The 19,410-nt window shown below is 46.5% G+C and overlaps 1 long non-coding RNA gene across 1 annotated transcript; it reads left to right on the top strand.

Moving 5' to 3' along the window:
• Positions 1-9,470: 9,470 nt before the first annotated feature.
• LOC123463563 lies at positions 9,471-14,715 on the top strand. The gene is made up of 3 exons (XR_006638986.1): positions 9,471-9,595; positions 12,881-13,064; positions 14,060-14,715. It is a non-coding gene; the product is annotated as an uncharacterized LOC123463563 (long non-coding RNA).
• Positions 14,716-19,410: the final 4,695 nt, after the last annotated feature.

Raw genomic sequence — 19,410 nt, 5'->3', positions numbered from 1 at the left:
AGAAGGAGTAGGTAGAGATGGGTAGCAGGCTCATCCTGGGCGTGCTGCAAACACAAGGAATGCGGAGTCGCAGGTGGTGCCACCCTCCTGGGCTTTGGTGGCAGGCTGTCCTATCAGGAGCCCATTTGCTGGCAGCAGCAGAGGGAGCCCATCTCCTCAAGGCAGCCCAGTGGCAGCCGACACACCTCGGAAGGGGAACCTTGACTCTTTCCTCTGGTTCAACGTTGAAGTTCACCCATTCCCTGATGGCCAGCAATGCCACCTGAGCTGCCTTCCTTGTAAGCATCGCCTCCCTTCTTAAGCTTGGAGAAATAGTGGAAGGGGATCATCAGTGAAGGGACGGAGGGATATTTTAGGGATCAATGACCCAGTAACCTGGTGGTATCATCTTTTAGCATCTGGGCAAAGGCTGTGTCCTTCATCTGGTCAGAGAAGCACTGCTCACCATGAGGTTATCTGAGAGTTGGAAGCAACATCTTACTAATTGCTTCAGCAGATGGGTGGAAGGGTCGTTGGGTATCTGTAGGATTATTTTATTTATTATAATTTTTAAATATTTTATTTGCCAGGCATAGTGGTGCATGCCTTTAATCCCAGCATTTGGGAGGCAGAGGTAGGAGGATCACCATGAGTTCGAGGCCAGCCTGAGACCTGAGCTAGAGTGAGACCCTACCTCGAAAAACCAAAATAAATCAATAAATATTTTAAAATATTTTAAGCCAGGCGTGGTGGTGCACGCCTTTAATCCTAGTAGCTGGGAGGCAGAAGTAGGAGGATCACTGTGAGTTCAAGGCCACCCTGAGACTACATAGCGAATTCCGAGTCAGCCTGAGCTAGAGTGAGACTACCTCGAGAAACAATATATATATTTGCAAAGGGAAAGAGAGAGAGAATTAGAATATTAGAATGGGTATGCCAAGGTCTTCTACCACTGCAAACGAACTCCAGATGCATGCACCACTTTGTGTTTCTGGCTTTACACTGAGAGTCAAACCCAGGCTTTCAGTCTTTGTACGCAAGTGCCTTGAACCACTGAGCCATTTTTTTAAGATCATGGCAACCTGAGGAGAATGTTTATATGTCTGACTTATATAAGCCAAGCAAACGTCCTCTAAGAGAATCTTCCAGAGCATGAATGTGATAACCACTTTAAAAAGTTTGCTTCCAGATTCCATGATGCACAAACATGAATAATTCCTGCTGTTTGTGTAAAGCTGATTACTTCTTGCTCATTTATTTTTATCAGTAACTGCAGGATATTCAGAGATATATTTTACTGAGAATATGCAAAAGAGGGATTTTTTAAAAAGTGAGATGTATGATAAAAAGCTGAACTGAAATATATATATATATATATTAACAAAAAAAGAAAAGAAAGAAGAAAAGCTGACCAGGTTTCTCGGTGTGCGATCACACACTGCAGTAATGACAGTATGCAAGCCCTGTTGGACTGGAGTGCTGTCAAGGCGGGTGGGTTCATAGATGGGTAAATATTTACAATTTCCTATAAAAGTACTGCAAGTCCCAAATGAATGCACAGCATGGGTATAAGGTCAGGGATAGAATCTTGCTTCTTGCTACATTCCAGCAAAGATTTTTCCCTGTCTCCAAACTGGACAGTTGATCCACTGATCTGTCTTTTTTTTCCCCCTTCTGCCCATTTGAGGCAGCACAGTAGTCACAGGCTGTGTGTGTTGGGAATGGCTGCTGCTCTCCTTTTCTCACTGGACAAGCAGGACCTGTGTCCCATCCACAGAACTTCCTCTCGCTTACAAATGGACACTTGGGTTGTCCAAACTGAATAATGCTGTTAGCAGTGTGAACCTGCCTCCTTGTCAGCAGTTCTGTGCATTCATTTCCTTTGGACATAGAAAAGGAGAATGGCTTTGCCACCAAGGTACGTTCCTATGTTCCTACTGGGATGCTGCCAGCTTAGTTGATATGATTATATTTTCTCTAGTGGGGTTGTACCATTCTATGCCTGGTGCTGTCTTTTCCCCCGATTATAGCTGTATCGTACTATTGTCATGACTGATATGAATGGAAGCTGATCACCTTTTCTTGTGCATCTTTAAAAAAACCATTTTATTAATAATGTTCACACATGTGTATAATGTGTTTTGATCATAATCCCCTCCCATTACCTTTTTTTAACTTTTTTTTATTTATTTATTTGAGAGCAACAGACACAGAGAGAAAGACAGATAGAGGGAGAGAGAATGAGCGTGCCAGGGCTTCCAGCCTGTGCAAACGAACTCCAGACGCGTGCGCCCCCTTGTGCATCTGGCTAACGTGGGACCTGGGGAACCGAGCCTCGAACCGGGGTCCTTAGGCTTCACAGGCAAGCGCTTAACCGCTAAGCCATCTCTCCAGCCCACCATTACCTTTTTTTTTAACCCCCTTCCACCAAACCCCTTTTCTTTCCCCTTCCATCTTGATGCCTTTATTGTCTTCCTCCTTCATTCATGATGAAATGTTGATGGGCTCAATGTTGTACAGGTAATAACAGTCACTGGGGGGGGGGGGCGGTCTTGAATATAACAGCCACATTATGTCAAAAAGGCAGCATTCCAAAGCGTTTCTCCTCATCCTCTGGTGCTTAAACTCTTCCCATCCTCTCTTGTAAAATGTTCTCTGAGCCTTGGAGGGCATGATGGAGATGTCTTATTTAGAGCTGAACACTCAAAGGTCACTTATTCTCAGCATTTTGATGAGTTTTGAGTCTCTCTAGTAGTCAGTGCCAACTGCAAAAAGAGGCTTCTCTGACCAAAGATGAAAGCATCACTAATCTATGAGCATAAATATGAACATTTAGAGGGTAACTTGATGGACACAACATATCCATTTAGTTAAACAACAGTGGTAGCTTCCCTCCTAGGGCCTATGACTTTCCTGGCCATTGGCTTGTGCCTAGGTTTTCATTACTAGCCACAGATTCCCTCCCATGGAACAATCAGATAGCAGTGGTTCCTGGCTCCCCCGTAACAGTCATGCCAGCATTGCACAAGTGGACACAGCTTGCCTGGCTACATGGCTCACGAGGTCCACTGCTTTGCAAGACTGTTGATGACTTTTCACCCCTTGAAGCCCACATGCCCGCACTGCAACAGCTAACCAGCATGGAGGATCTTATGTTGCCTGTTGCAAATAACTTGTACAATCTCCATGCCCCTCACGTTCCCCCTTTTTCTTACTATTTATTCACTCTAGACTTAAGGAGATACTTACACACACATAAAATCTTCAACGTCTTTTTTTGTTTGTTTGTTTTTCGAAGGAGGGTCTTACTCTAGCCCAGGCTGCCTTGTAATTCACTATGGAGTCTCAGGGTGGCCTCGAACTCTCAGTGATCCTCCTACCTCTGCCTCCCAAGTGCTGGGATTAAAGGTGTGTGCCACCATGCCTGGCTATTTCAATGTCTTCTATTCTGAACTTTCACTTTGTTGTTTTAATGGTATATTTTGCCAAATAAGATTTTGCTTTAAAATTTTTTTTTGTTCATTTTTTATTTATTTATTTATTTGAGAGTGACAGAAAGAGAGAAAGAGGCAGATAGAAAGACAAAGAGAGAGAATGGGCACGCCAGGTCTTCCAGCCACTGCAAACAAACTCCAGACGTGTGCGCCCCCTTGTGCATCTGGCTAACATGGGACCTGGGGAATTGAGCCTCAAACTGGGGTCCTTAGGCTTCACAGGCAATTGCTTAACCGCTAAGTCATCTCTCCAGCCCAGTTTTTACTTTTATTAAAGTATACCAGTCTTTTATTTTGGTTAGTGCTTTTAAACAATTTTTTTTTATTAATTTAAGAGTGAGAGACAAATGAAGATAGAGAAAGAAGGAGATAGAGAGAGTGTGTGTGCCAGGTGCACCAGGGCCTCCAACCACTGTAAACAAACTTCAGATGCATGCACCACCTTGTGTATCTGGCTTCCATGGGTCCTGGGGAATCGAACCTGAGCCCTTTAGCTTTGCAGGCAAACAACTTAGCCGCTAAGCCATGTCTCCAGCCCTGGTCAGTGCCTTTTTTTTTTTTTTTGTATTCTTCCAAGACTTCTTTTAAACATTGTATTATTTCATGTTTCACATTTAGATCACAATAAATCTGGAATTCATTTTTTGTGTTTATATTGGGAGTCAAGGATCAAACTACATTTTGTTCCATACAAATATCAATGGATCCAGTACCATTCTTTCCCACTGCAAAAATCATCTTTTTGTGATTCTGTGTCTAGACTGTTCTGTTCAATGGAGTATTCATCACTTTGCACCAATATAATACCACCTTAGTTGCTGTAAATTTATGATAGTCCTTCTTATCTTTTGTGTAAGTCCTCAAGTCTTATTCTTCTTCACAAGTGTCAAAGGCTTGAGTCTTAACTGAAATGTGAGGATGAGAAACTACAGGACTTGATGCAGAGACTCATAGATAGCTAAAACCAATTCCAAGTAGAAAGTGGTCCACTCAGAGCAAGGCAAAGAAATTTTGTCTTCCATTGTGTTTTTTAAATATTTTATTTATTTATTTATGAAAGGCAGAGAGAAAGAGACAGAGGGAGAGAGAGGGAAAAAATGGGTGCACTGGGGCCTCTAGCCATTGCAAATGAACTCAGATGCATGCGCCACCTTGGGCATCTGGCTTACATGGGTACTGGAGATGAACCTAGGTACTTAGGCCTCACAGACAAGAGCCTTAACTGCTAAGCCATCTCTCTAGCCCCCCATTGTGTTTTATACTTCCTCAATAGTCTAATAATCCCCAAAATGAAAAAAAGTCAACATAAAACATTATTTTTTCTCTTTTGTCTGCCTCACAAGTGCTGGGATTTCAGACATGTGCCACCAATGCCTGACTAAAGAAGAATATTTTTCCAATGCAAACAAAACTGTTCTGAAGAAATGTAATAGGAAGTGAAACCTGACTTAAGATGGGTTCTTACAAAATTGTAAAATAATAGAGAAAAATTCTGTTGTGCAATATCCTTAGACCCCATACACAGCACTTAGTTTAGTCACCCACCTCACAAGGACTTCAGATAATAGAATTATTATCCACGGGCTATTTTAAAGTATGGTTAAGCTAATTAAATACATAAAAAGAAGTTACCAGGAACATTTAGAAAAGAAGCACTGATTTTTTTTTTTTTTAAGACAAAGCTGACTTGAAAAAGAATCAAATGGAATTTCAAGGAATGAAACAATATTCCCTGGAATGAAAGTACTCATTGATTCCATGAAAATGGAAAGTCTTAGTTAAGGCGATGACCAGCTCTAACCATAGAAGCACAAACATGGCCCTGATTAATGGTCCTTTCCTACTGCAAGCTTCAAGCAGCCTTCCGTCTGTGGTTGTGACCTGCTCAGTTCTAGCAGGCTGGGATAGCTAGGGAATATGCTAATGGTTTGGACATTCCCACCTTTCCTTCCCCAGGAATTTGTCTTAAATGGCAAAGGTGGCATTTTTTTTTTAGTGTACCACCACCACAAAGCTAATGCTCAAAAATGATCCAGAGAGACTGATTTGGGGGGGGGGGATATGATGGAGAGTGAAGTTGTGAAAGAGAAAGTGGGGGGAGGGAAGTACCACGGGTTATTGTCTATAAATATAGAAGTTGTCAATAAAAATAAATTAATTAACAAAAAAATGATCCATAAAAGTAGAAACACACACACAGAGAGAGAGAGAGAGAGAGAGAGAGAGAGATTCCTAGTGGCCAAGCAGTTAACATCAGAGGGGTTTGTAATGCCATCTCAGTAAAATGAGCCCATGCAGCCTAGTTCAGGATTATGTTTGTGGTAGTTTGAATGTAATAGTTTGGACGTACAGCCCCATAGACTCCCATGTTTTATGAAAATTGGGCTTTCAACTTGAGCCCCTAGCAGGCAGGTCCCTACCATACGGGGTGTGTCACTGGGGGCAAATCTGAGGCTAATTCTACTAGGCGGGTTCAGAGCAATTGGAGCTCTGGTGGTTCATACTTGCTGCTGCTTGCTGACCGTTTGATGGGGTCTCTCTGCTATTAGTCTATGGAAGCGGGCCAGCCTCTCCCACCCTTGAAGGTGCTCCTGTGGGATACAAAAGCCTGAAAGAGATCCCTTTTCTTCTACAAGCTGCTTTTGGCGGGGTGTTGGACACAAGCTGACTGCAACAATGTTGCATTTCAGGTGGCTGATCTAACTGTCCACATTTAATTACAGAATTTCAACACTTCCTCCATCAGGATAGGAGAGCCTGCCTTGGTTTTAGAGTCACATCTGATCCTATCACTTACTTCTGTACCTAGCCCACAATCATGACTCCTTCCCAAGACTGACACTAAGTCTTAATGACACTCATGAAATACTGAAGTCAGTATTATCTACCAACACTAGTGCTAATCAATGCACTCTTTTTTTTTTTTTGTCTGCAGAACGGAGAATCAAACTCAGGACTCTGTACACAATAAGCAAGTGTCTACCACTAAACCCCTGCACCAGATGTTTTATCAAACACATTTCTAAGATATTGATAGCCACCCTGAGACAGAGACATTTACAATTTCTCCATTTGTATTTTGTTTTTAATGTTATATTAAAAGTTTTAGTGTACAGAGTAGTAGATTTCATTCTCACATTTTCATACATATAATTCTCCTTTGCTCATATTCACACACAACCATTACAGTTTTCTCCATATTTGATTTTATTTTAAAGGTTTTTGTATTTATATTTTTATTTATTTGAGAGAGACTGGGTGCTCCAGGGCCTCTAGTCACTACAAACTAACTCCAGACACATGTGCCACTTTGCATATCTGGCTTACATGTGTTCTAGGGAGTCAAACCTGGATCCTTAGGCTTTGCAGGAAAGGACCTTAACCACTAAGCCATCTCTCCAGCCCTTTCTCCATATTGTAAATAAAGAAACTAAGACTTGGGTTATGTTTCTGTTTTGTGTGTCCAAAATCATACACTAAATTGTGCCAGAAATGTAAAATGGACCCATGCCCATTCTTTTTAAAAAATTTATGTAATAGAGAGGGGGAAAGAGAGAGAGCATGGTGATGCCAGGGCCTCCTGCCACTGCAAATGAACTTGACACATGTGCCACTTTGTTCATCTGGCTTTACCCGGGTACTGGGGAATCGAACCCAGACCGGCAGGCTTTGAAAGCAAGTGCCTTTAGCCATCTTCCCAGCTCCCATGTCCATTCTTGTTTCTCCCTTACACTAAGTTGTCTGACCTGTGGCTTATGAAACGCTGTGTAAGTTCAGCTTCCTTCTGAAAAGACAATTCATTTTCATCAAATTTTAAACCCTGGCAAATAAACAAAAGAGCTCAGCTGACTTCTCTCTTGATGGCTCTGCCGACTCGGTGACAGCCATCTTCCTACAGCGGGTCTAGCTGCTGCCTCCACGGGGCTCTTAAGTAAACTCCGCCACCAGGACGGGGCTTTATGGATGCCGTCTTCAAAGCCAAGGAGACCGGCTGAGAGGATGGAAGAAACCAGTAAAAGGTGGGATTCTGGGGAACCATGGTCCCAGGTAGAGTGGTGTTTTTAGCCAGGAGCCCATTTGTGGAGCAAATGTGTTGTTGAGAAGGGCAGTTCACTTGGCGAATACAAGAGAAGTTCAGTTCTCAGTGTAAACAAGGGAGAGGGACTGTGTCTGAATGTAATTCTGACTGCATCAAGGTCATTTTCGAGCTGGTGGAGCTCTATTTGTCTTAGGAAATCTCGAAAACTTTTATAGGGAATTCGGAAAATATTTTTGGCCAGCAGGAAAGATAAAATCCCTGCACACAAAGTACAGGCATGGGCCCAGAGACTGAACAGACAGACTGCTGTAAAACCCCTGTTTAATAAGGCATTAAAATGCCATCGACCTGGACACATTAAAAAAAGAGAGAGAGAGAGAGGGAGCTATGAAAACAAATACCATTCAAATAATTAGGATCTTATGCCTGAGGCCAGCCTCGATGCCAAGCAGGGACTTCCCTGCAGGAATCAGAGCCCGCCTGATCCCAAAAGGAGGAATGGGCTGAGACAAAGGCAGCTTGGGCAGAGCCATTCCCAGCCCCCTCTGCCCCCACCTCTGCATGCTGCAGGCAGTGGGTTCGAAAGTCTCCCACGCCCACCTTCAGCCACCCAGCAGTCCAGTAGCTCAGGTGGAGGTTCCAGAGCCAGAGGCGAACACCCTCCCCTGGGGAAAGTTCAGAGCCCCAAGCTCCAGGGTGGGCACTAGTACCTTTCTACTCCATGAGGGACAAGGAGTCATTTGAAAGCCTACTCTATCGGGCAAGTAGTTGCCAAATTGGAGGGAGGGCTGGAAAGAGAATATTTGTTTATAAACGTAGCTGCAAGGTGTGTGTGGGGGGCGGGGGAGATGTCTTTTCACTAGCTCCTGCAAATCCGGAAGCTACGGTAGAATGATTTCCTGCCACCCAGGCTTCTAAGGAGCTGAAGGCCAGATGCACAGCCAGCAGCAGGTTTCATTCCCGCCTCTGCTGCCCACCCTGCCCCAGGGTAGTTTCCATGGGTTCAAACCCCAGAAGTTTGAAAAAAAAAAAAAAAATCAGAAGTTGTCCTCCTATTATTTCTGGAATGATAATTTGTTGGGCGGGTGGGGGCGGGGCTGGGTGGTGCCAGTATGGTACAGGGTGGGATAGTCCCCAGGCTTCATTGAAGGAGCGCTCATAAAAGTGGGTTTTAAATGGGATTGTGTCTCAGGTGCTTTTTGAGAGGGCTTGTGTTTTTCTTCTGCTGCTCCTCATTCTTTTAAAATTCGCATACATAAGGGTAACTTTCTTTAAGGAATCCTAAAGAAAAGCGTGTTACTATCTGAAAGTTTCTCCTGGTTTTATTCTTCATCTTGTCCACTTCCTCTATGCCTCCGAGAGAGACTGTATAATCCAACAAAATTTGACAAAATCGTGGAAAAGGGAGAGAAAGAAAAAAAAAATCACAATAATGAAAGAAACAATTAAAATCTATGCTTTTTTTTGGTTGGGGGGGTGGGTTGCTAATTTGAATGGGACCAGTTGGTTTCATTTTGCAATACAAAAGAAAACTTCAGGCCTTAGGGCCCAAGACTTTCATTAAATTCAGCTTTGGTGAGTTCTAATAATACAGTGGTTTATTAAAAGCATGAAAAATGTCATGGCCGAAGCCTTCCCTGAGCAGCAGCCTCACCTCTCTGCTGTGACTCATGCTTCCTCCATGGCCGCCTGGGCTGTAAAGTTGTGGGCAGGATATTTAAGGTCCACTGAGCAGGCTCCTTGAAGCCTTTCTTGCCATTTGGCTGGGATCAGGTCCCCAATTAACCATCTTGCCATACAGAGCAGTAGCTGGACAGCAAACGGAGGGAGAGGGGCTGGGTGCTGGGGACGGTTGTAAATGATTAGTCCAAGAGAGGAGCGCAAAACTGAGCTCCCCACCCCGCCCCCGCCCCCGCCCCTCCCACCCGCAGGAGTCGGCTGGAGGAAATGAAAGGATCAACAGCACAGAGCAGCACTGTGGCCGATTGTTCCCCGCCTCGGCCGTGGGCTTCTCTGTGCGCGCCGGAAATTGACCTCCTCAAACGCCAAGGATGCAGGCAGCCCGAGGATCATGATAAGGCAGGTGATGGATGTTAAATCATCACACGGCTCCGAGCTGATGAGACTGGGTGATTCCTTGCCAACTGTTTCCCCCTTCTTAAGCTATGAAGGGCCAGGTTGTTGGGTTTTTCTTTTTTCTTCTTCCGTGAGATGAAGAAATGAGCATGTAGTGGTACTAATTGGACCAGGAAGCTTAATGGCTATGGGTCTTTTCACTTTTTATTTTTTGGAGGTAGCAACTCGCTCTAGCCCAGGCTGACCTGGACTTCACTATGTAGTCTCAGGGTGGCCTCGAATTTATGGCCATCCTCCTACCTCTGCCTCCCAACGTGCTGGGATTAAAGGCGTGCGCCACCATGCCCGGCCCTTTTTTTTTTTTTTTTTTATTTGAAAGAGAGAGGGAGGCAGAGAGAGAATGGATGCACCAGGGCCTCCATCCACTGCAAACAAACTCCAGACGTGTGTGCCACCTTGTGCATCTGGCTTACGTGGGTCCTGGGGAATCGAACTTGAGTCCTTAGGCTTTGCCGGCAAGTGCCCTTACAACTGATCAATCTCTCCAGCCCCCTTTTCACTTCTTACTGCTCCATTCAGAAGCAGCTTCTTAGGCCTGTGAGCCAAGCTTAGGAGGTTGGGCACCCACATAGTACTCATCCCTTTTTAAACAATTTTGGGTACACAGGAGTGCAGAAACACATGCTTGTGCATGCACGCATGTAGAGAGCAGTGGTCAATGGTCAGCATCTTCTGCAGCTACTCTCCACCTTTTTTTTAAAAAAAAATTCTTTTTATTTCTTTGCAAGCAGAGAGACAGAGAGGAGACACAGAATGGGCACACCAGGGCCTCCAGCCACTGCAAACGAACTCCAGATGCATGTGCCGTTTTGTGCATCTGTGCATCTGGCTTCGCTTGGGTCCCGGGGAACTGAACTCAGGTCATTAGGTTTTGTGGGCAAGTGCCTGAACAGCTGAGCCATCTCTCTAGCCCTTCGTCTTATTGTTTCAGAGACGGTTTCTCTCTGAACCTGGAGCTCACCTATTTCAACTAGTCTAGCCGGTCAACAAGCCGTAGGGATCGCCCTGTCTCTGCCTCCCCAGCACTAGGCTTTCCAGAGTGCATGGCCATGTCTGGCTTTGTGGGAGAGCTAGGGACTTAAGCTCAGGTTCTCATGCCTTACATGGGCATTTCTGAGCCATCTCCATGGCCCTTTATCCCTTTTATAAAAAAGTAACATCCCGCCGGGCGTGGTGGCGCACGCCTTTAATCCCAGCATTTGGGAGGCAGAGGTAGGAGCATCGCTGTGAGTTCGAGGCCACCCTGAGACTCAATAGTGAATTCCAGGTCAGCCTGAGCTAGAGTGAGACCCTACCTCAAAAAACCAAATATGTATATGTGTGTGTGTATATATATATATTCATTTATTTGAGAGTGATTGGCAGAGAGAAGTGAGCAGACAGAGAGAACGAGTATGGGTACACTAGGGCCCCTTACCACTGCATATGAACTCCAGATGCATGTGCCGCTCATACTGGAGAATTGAACTCTGGCCTCCAGGCTTTGCTAGCAAGTGCCTTTAATCGCCCTGAGCCATCCCCACCACCATTCCTTTTTAAAGCTGAGAAAAATCAAGGACAAGAGGACTAAGTGACCTGCCCAGTGTCTTTGACCACACCATCGCACACCTGAGACGCACTTTATGAGCTGTTTGGTTGTAATGCTTCTGTTTCTGGCTTTTTGAGCAGGATCCTATGTAGCCTGGGCTAGCCTCCAACTTGGTATGTAGTCCAGGCTGGCCTTTGCCTCCAGAGTGCTGAGATTACAGGCCTGTGCCACCACACCCAGCCCACTCTGAACAATGGAGAAATTCCCAGGGTGGCTGAGGTGGGCAGTAAACTTTGAATGCAAAACAAGCCCTCCAGCTGTCCCTTCCAGGCAGCCCTGATGAAGATGACCAGCTGGAAGCAAACTGTGCCCTTGACATCCATGAATGGCATCCTGTGTCCTAGATGAGCCCAAGGCCCTGGAGGCAGAGGTGCTCAGAGGTCGGAAATGCCAGGTGGGACTCTTCCCCGCCTCGCCCTCCTGCCGCCTGCAGTTGGCACTGTAGACCTAAGTGCGCCATAGATCTAGGCTTTGGCATCTGGTGAAGGAGGCTTAACTGTAAGACAGGAGAAGCAGTAAAGCTCTGCAAAGCAATAAATAGAATTTCCCAGAAAAAAAAAAAAAAAAAAGAAGTCTCACATCTTTTAGGCATCTAAAATGAAACCTGTGTTGGGGGGTAGGGCCGTAACTTGGATCGTGCACGCATTTTATCTGTATTATTTCGCTGCTGTATGCTTAAGAGATGGGCTGTATTTTATTACCCCTAATTAACACGCAGGCAACCAGCTCATAGACATCTAATAAGTGGCATGTTTCAGGCTCATCCTCTGCCGTTTGGCCAAGCTCTCTCTCTCTCCACCCAAGTTCGGTAAACCGTCTCTGGGAGGGTGGTGTAGAGCCCTGAGCATCACCGCAGTGGCACAGGTCCCAGTCTGCACACAGAGCCCCAATGTGACTTGCCCATCACCTTGGAGCCTCTCTCTCTCTCTCTTTTTTTAACTTAGCTCCCTTCAGGGAAAAAAAAAAAAAGGCTAAAAGACTTGCTACCCGGGCTCGGGAGATGGCTCAACACTTAAAGGCAACTTGTTTACAAAGCCTGCAGCCTGCAGTTTGCCAGCCTGGGTTCAATTCCCCAGCACCCACAAAAGCCAGATGCACAAAGTGGCGCGTGCATCTGGAGTATGTTTGCGGCAGCAAGAGGCCCTGGCTCCTCTCCCCCCCTTCCTCGCTTTTTCTATGCCCTTCCCTCTCTCTCAAATAAATAAAAATATTTTTAAAAACTTACTACCACGCCTTTAATCCCAGCACTCAGGAGGCAGAGGTAGGAGGATTGCCGTGAGTTCGAGGCCACCCTGAGACTCCATAGTGAGTTCCAGATCAGCCTGGGCTAGAGTGAGACCTTACCTCGAAAGGCCAAAAAAAAAAACAAAAAAACTTACTACCAAAATATTATCTTTATATTTATTTGCAACCCAGGTGTGGTGGTACACACCTGTGCTCTCAGAAAGCCGAGACAAAAGGAACAAGGGTTATAGGCCAGTATGAGCTACATAGACCCTGTTTCCAACACTCAATTACTAATAAATTAAAAATAAATTCACACAGCATTTATATGTACAACTTCGCTAACAGATGTAAGATACTGGAAAAGAATCACATTAAAATAAATTTTAAATTAAGTTCTGCTGTTTTGTTTCCTTTCAGAGCACTGTTATGTCCAAGGAATTTATGACTGGGGCTGAGGAGATGGGTCCGTCAGTAAAGTACTTGTTTGCTGCATAAGCTGAAGGATGTGAGTTTGGACTCCCCAGCACTCAAATGAATGCTAGGTGCAATGGCATGCACCTGTAAGCCCAGCACTCAGGAGGCAGACAGGCAGAGCCCTGGGGTAAGCTGACTGACTAGCTAGGCTAGTCAAATCGGTGAGCTCTGGGTTCAGTGAGAGACCCCATCTCAATAAATGAGGAAAGCCATGGAGAGCGGCACCCAACATCAACCTCTGGGCTCCATCCACATGCAATCACACGCATCCTGCTGTGCACTCTTGCACCCGCACACATACAAATACACGTGCACACACACAAAAAAAAATAAAATAAAATAAGGGATGGCTTAGTGGTTAAGGCGTTTGTCTGCAAAGCCAAAGGACTCAGGTTCGATTCCCCAGAACCCACCTAAGCCAGATGCACAAGGTGGCGCATGCATCTGGAGTTCGTTTGCAGTGGCTGGAGGCCCTGGCACACCTATTCTCTCTCTCTCTCTCTCTCTCTGTCTCTTTCTCTTTGCCTCTTTTCTCTCCCTCAAATAAATCAATAAAAATAAAATATTTTTTTAAAAGTAAAATAAGAAATTTATGATTGCAGACATGCATGGAATCAAAGTGTTGGAGTGTTATGAGGGATTTAAGGAGCACATAGAGGAAGAAAAAGGAGGGCAAGTCACAAAGCTAGCATGTGACAGTCCTGGGACTGGGCCCATATGGCCTCACACCCAGTCCCAAGCTCTTTTTACTGCCCTACACTGATGATATTATTTAAAAAAAAAAATTAAAAAGGCCACAGCTCATTTCCTTGGGCCAGCAAATTACCTTAGGGTCTCCAGTGTGACCAGCCAGAACTTAATGCTCCAGCCGTCCATGCTGTGTGTGGAGTACGACTTCATCAACGGTCCTGTCAGGGCCCATGGGCCCGGCTGCCAGCACGTGGGGCCCAGGGAGCAGGAAGACTGTGCTGTGCTGCATTTAATGCTATTAAAAGCCACTCGCATACTTTCCACCATCTCTAATGGAGCCACGTCATTTTACAGACCCAGCCCTTGCTTCAGGCACCCGGCTGGGAGTCGTGGGTATTTAAGAGAAGTGATTCCCAAACAAATCTCTTCCAGGTCATTCCAAAGAAGCATATTGCAACCAGAAGTTGGATAGACAAGAGAAGGTCACCCCAGCCTCGACTCCCAAACCACGTGGGCTTGCAGCGTTTCCTCAAAACACTTAACCAGTTGTTTTGGGAAGCATCTGAACCATTTGTCAACTCTTCTAGCTTGGACCACGCTGACATCCCATGACCAGGCTGCAACCTAATGCCGGCATCAACCACCTGTCTGACAAGGAAGGGGAAACAGGTGGCCAAAGTGATGGCTCAGTTGTGATGAGCAGCTGGGGTTGGTGGAGGTTACCTTCTCAAAGGGTAAACAACCCTCTTGAGTTTTGGACCCTTTAAGTCGTGAAATTATTTATTTTACGTCTGTGCATCTTCATGTGTGTACAGATGCACTATTGGCTCATGTATGTGGAGAACAGAGGACAAACTTGGCTGTCATTCCTTAGAAACTTGGTCCCCTTCTTTTGAAATGGGCTCTCTCATTGGCCTGGAACTCACCAAGTAAGATAGATTAGCTGGCCAATCAACTCCAGACATCTTCCTGTCTCACCTCTCTGCACTGGGGTTACAGGCCCGTGTCATCACTCCCGGCTCTCTTACATGGGTTCTCAGGTCCTCACGTGTTGTAGTTACCTTCATGTTGCTGGGGGAAAAAAAAGACCTGACCAAGAGGGAATTTCCATGGGATATGTTTTTATAATCATGGAAAATGCTAATAAAAAATTTAAAAAAAAAAGACCTGACCAAAATCAGCCAATGAGAGGAAAAGGTTTATTTTTGCTTACACTGTCCAGGGGAAGCCGCCTGATGGGAGGGAAAGCAGGGCATGAGCAGAGGCTGGACACCACAACTTGCTAGACCAGGCAGAAGACAGCGGCAAAACAGTGAGCTGAACTCTGGCAAGGGGGATCTGGGCTATAGCACCACAAAGCTTGCCCCCAGTAACACACCTCCTCCAACAACGCTCCACTCCCAAACTGCCACCAGCTGAGGACCAAGTGTTCAAAACACATAAGCTTATGGGGCACACCTGATTCAAACCACCACATTATGTTTTTGAGACAAGCACTTTATTGACTGAGCTATCTCCCCAGCCTCTAAACTTTTTTTTCTTTTTTAAATATATTTTTAGGGGCTGGAGAGATGGCTTAGTGGTTAAGTCACTTGCCTACAAAGCCTAGAGACCCAGATTTGATTCCACAGTACCCGCATAAGCCAGATGCTCAAGGTGGTGCATGCACCTGGTGGTCATTTGCAGTGGCTAGAGGCCCTGGCACACCCATTCTCTCTCCCCCTCTCTCTCTGCCTCCTCTTGTCCTCTCTCTCTCTCAAATAAATAAATAAAATGTTTTTTAAAAGGAAGATGTCTTTATTTATGGCTGGAGAGATGGCTCAGCAGTTAAAGTGCTTTCCTGTAAAGCCTAAGGACCCATGTTTGCTCTCTCTCCAGATCCCACATTAACCAGATACACAGTGAGGCAAGCGCAAGGTCACACATGCCCACTAGATGGCGCAAGCGTCAGGAGTTCCATTGAAGTGGCTGAGGCCCTGGCAGGTCAATTTTCTCTTGTTTTTTCCAAAAACAAAGTTTTTATTTATTTATAAGCAGAGAGAGAGTGGTGGGGGGGAAGGCACACAGCAAACAGACTCCAGATGCTTGCACCACTTTGTATATCAGGCTTTACGTGGGTACTAGGGAATCAAACTGGGGTCCTTAGGCTATGAGGCAAGTGCCTTAACTGCTGAGCCTTCTCTCCAGCCCTAAAATTATTTTCAAACAAATTGTTTCCTGATCTTAGTAAACCCACAACTAGTAAAAATGCACACCACCGGGCTCAGCAGCCTCAGAGGAAAGTGAGTCGGGGAAGCAGTGACGGCAGCAGTGAGAGTCAGTAGCTGTGACAGTTAGAGGGAGAGCAGGAGCTTGGCTGTACACCGAAGCCCAGGTTTGAAGCCAGCTTTCCCGTTGAGTTATCAGGAGGGCTAGAGGGAATATGCATTACAGTTCCCAGCCTGGTGCCTGAGATCTGATGACTAACAAACTAACTGAAAATGTTCCCTCTCGAGATACATAGGAGAAAACTAGAATTCAGAGAGTTCATATTCAACCCTCGTTTTCTCAGTCTGAAATCAAAAGCAATGCCCTCCACTTAAAAAGACAGAGAGAGAGAGAGAGAGAGAGAGAGACGGGGGGACTCAGGAGATTGCTCAGTGGTTAAAGGTACTTGCTTGCAACACCTACAGGCCTGGGTTCAATTCCCCAATACCCACGTAAAGCTACTGTACAACTAAGCACCTGTGTGTTGAAGTGCCACGAGGTCTTGGCACACCCCTGTGTATTCTCTTTCTCCCCTTCCCTTCCTCCCTCTCATAATAAATAAATAAATAAATAAGGATGCAGGGGAAAGGGACAACAGTGCTTGACCTGTGCCCGTCTGATCTGAGCAGCAGAGCAGGGCCGGCAGTAAGGCCTTTCATGCATGCGCAATCCTGACGGAGCCCAGTGATCCCAGCGCTCAGGAGGCTGAGGCAGGAGCATACTAAGTTCAAAGCCAGCCTGAGCTTCATAGTGAGAACCTTTCAGAGTGGGAGAGGGGAGAGGAAGAAGAAGAGAAGAGAATGGTGGGAGGGGAGAGGAAGGAAAGGTTCACAGTCCCAAGAAGCAGTTGCTGTTCGGCATTACTCTCTCCAAGTCACCAGCATAGACCAGGATGGACGGTGTTGCTCAAAGGTGCAAACCAGGAGGTGCCAGGGCCAATTCTTGAGGCCAAGATTTCTACTTGGAACTACAGGTTGCCCCAGTTATAAGTTGAATGCCACAGGCACTGTTTTGGGAGGTTGAGGAAACTTTGGGATTGTTGCTGCCAGAAGTGGGTCACTGCGGGGGAGGGGTGGAGGTGAGCCTTGAAGGTGACATCCTTTTTCTTGTTTTGGCCATACTCTTTGCTTTCTTTCTTTCTTTTTAAAGTTATTTAATTTATTTATTTATTTGAGAGAGAGAGAGAGAGAGGGGCAAAGAGAGGGAAAGAGAGAATGGACACTCCAGGGCCTCCAGCCCACTGCAAACAACCACCAGACACGTGCGCCCCCTTGTGCATCTGGCTTACATGGTTCCTGGGGAATCGAACCAAGGTCCTTTGGCTTTGCAGACCAAACGCCCTAATCACTAAGTCATCTCTCCAGCCCTCTGCTTCCTAATCTGACAAGATTTGAACAAGCTGGGCCACGGGCTCCTGCTGCCACAGACTGACTGACTGGCTGGCTCCTTCAGCTAGGTTTTCCCTGCTAGAAAGGATGCATGGATGTCCCTTGAAACCTGGAGCCAGAACCTGTTGTTTCTGTCCCACATGTGGTCACAGTGATGAGGAAAGTAACTAATGCAGCTCCACTACCCCCAGGAGCTGAAAGGTGGCTTCAGTGAGCCAGCATGTACCCTCAGGGAGTTTCTGCTCTTGGTAGGACGGCAGAGAAGCAGCGGCAGAAAGACAGCTGAGTCCTCGGCTGATGCAGCACAAAGCAGGCTTGAAAACCACCGGCCTGGTCATCACCAAATGCTGCATGCTAGAAGACCTTCCGCGACCACCAAAGACCCCTTAACACACTGGACGTGGTGGCAAAGGTCTGTAATTGCAACATGTAGGATGAGACAGAAGCAGGGAGAGTACTGTGAGTTCAAGGCCAGCCTGGGCTGCCTAATGAGTTCCAGGGCTAGATGACAACAGCAATCACAGGCCCTCGGGTGATTGACTCCTTATTCCTGACCTGCTCAGGTTCCCAAGAGACCTGGAAATCAACCTGGCTGGGCACACACAGCCTGCCTGGCTGCCCTGGGACCAGGTATCCTGAGACAGCTCCCTTCCTGAGTCCAGCCTTTCTCCTCCCTGTGGCGTGTCTGCCATTAAGAGTGTTAGCTCAGTCAGAAATCACAGCGACACTTTCCACCTTCCGAAAGACAGTGATGTTCCCTCAGAGTCACAATCAAGAGGGTTTTTTTGTTTGTTTGTTTTGTTTTTGTCAGAAGAGACTCCCAATTCCTTTAGAGCCAAAGCCACAGATTTAGATGGGAGCAGGCCGAGGAACCCAGCTTGTCCACAGGGAAGGACGGTGAATGACCCGTCCGCTCCAGTTCCTCTCCACGCAGGCTCTGGGGGCTAGCATGGGGAGAGAGGTCAGGCTGTGAAGTAATGACGGAGGAGGGCACATTGTCATTTCCTGAGCATGCACCTATGCCAGGACTCCGCACTAGCTCCCCTTACGAAGGGAGCCATACTTGGGGGGCCTCTTGTCTTTGGTTTGGTTTTCTCAAGAGACGAGGCTAGTTGTATCTTGGAGTAGGCTAAGTGCGGTAAGAACTGGCGCTCTGGCTGTAAGCCAGCCCTTTCTCCCTCATCCCCTGATAGCCGTGAGCCGCCCAGCCCAGGGGTTTATACTCCACCCGTGGCCCTTTCCCTCCTGCCTCTGCCTCCCTTGCCCGCCAGCCTCACCCATCCCTCCACAGCCCCACACCAGTGAATTATCAAGGTGTCTGTCCCTTTGCGCCATCCCTTGTTTTATATCCCCAAGTCCCCGCAGCAGACAAAAGAACAACTGAGTTTGAGCCTAGAATTTTCAAGCACACTGCCGGTTGCTGCTGGCTGGCTGAGGTTGGTGCTAATAGATACAGGCCCCGCAAAGCCCATGTTGCTGGGGCCCATTGGAAATACAGCAGGTATCTCTTGGGCTCACCTGGTAGAACTCAACATAACCACTACTCTCATCTCTTTTTCATTTTGTTTTTCTCCTCTCCCCATTACTCTGGCTCAGGTTTTGATTTTCATAAATGGTATAATGTGGAGGTTTGGGGTTTCTACAGGAGAATGTCTGTGATCCTCAGCCCTGGGGCCTGTTTTGCTCTTGTTGGACAAAAGGGATTCTGGATGCTCTGCAGGCCCCATCAGGCTGTGGTAATAGTCAGGGGCTGGTTGGCTGCAGGCTCAACCTGGTCCCTTTTAGTGAGACTTCACAGAAATCCCATTGGAGCTTTGGCTGCCCCTGCCCTGTCTACTTTCCTTCATCATGATAAATGACTGAAAAGAAAACTATCTAATCTCCAAACTGCTGGCTCCCCCCACACACACACACCCACCACCACGACTTTTCTTCAAGGGGAGGAGAAAGAACACAGCCACATAAAACAGAGTCCTTCATCGCCTGCTTCTCAGGAGACGGTTCTTTCCCTCTTCATCCGGGCCTGTTTCTGATCTGTGATGGGCTCGTATTGAAAGCTCCAGCCTGGCCCCCTCTAATCAGCTGCGACAGACGCTGCAGTTACGCGGGCTACCCATTGAAATTGAATTGATGACCCGGCCCCTCTGC

This window comes from Jaculus jaculus, chromosome 9, assembly GCF_020740685.1.
Source record: "Jaculus jaculus isolate mJacJac1 chromosome 9, mJacJac1.mat.Y.cur, whole genome shotgun sequence".
In the NCBI taxonomy this organism is placed as follows: domain Eukaryota; kingdom Metazoa; phylum Chordata; class Mammalia; order Rodentia; family Dipodidae; genus Jaculus; species Jaculus jaculus.
Note: the sequence above shows the minus strand (reverse complement) of the source record. Positions and strands in the feature narration are given on the sequence as shown.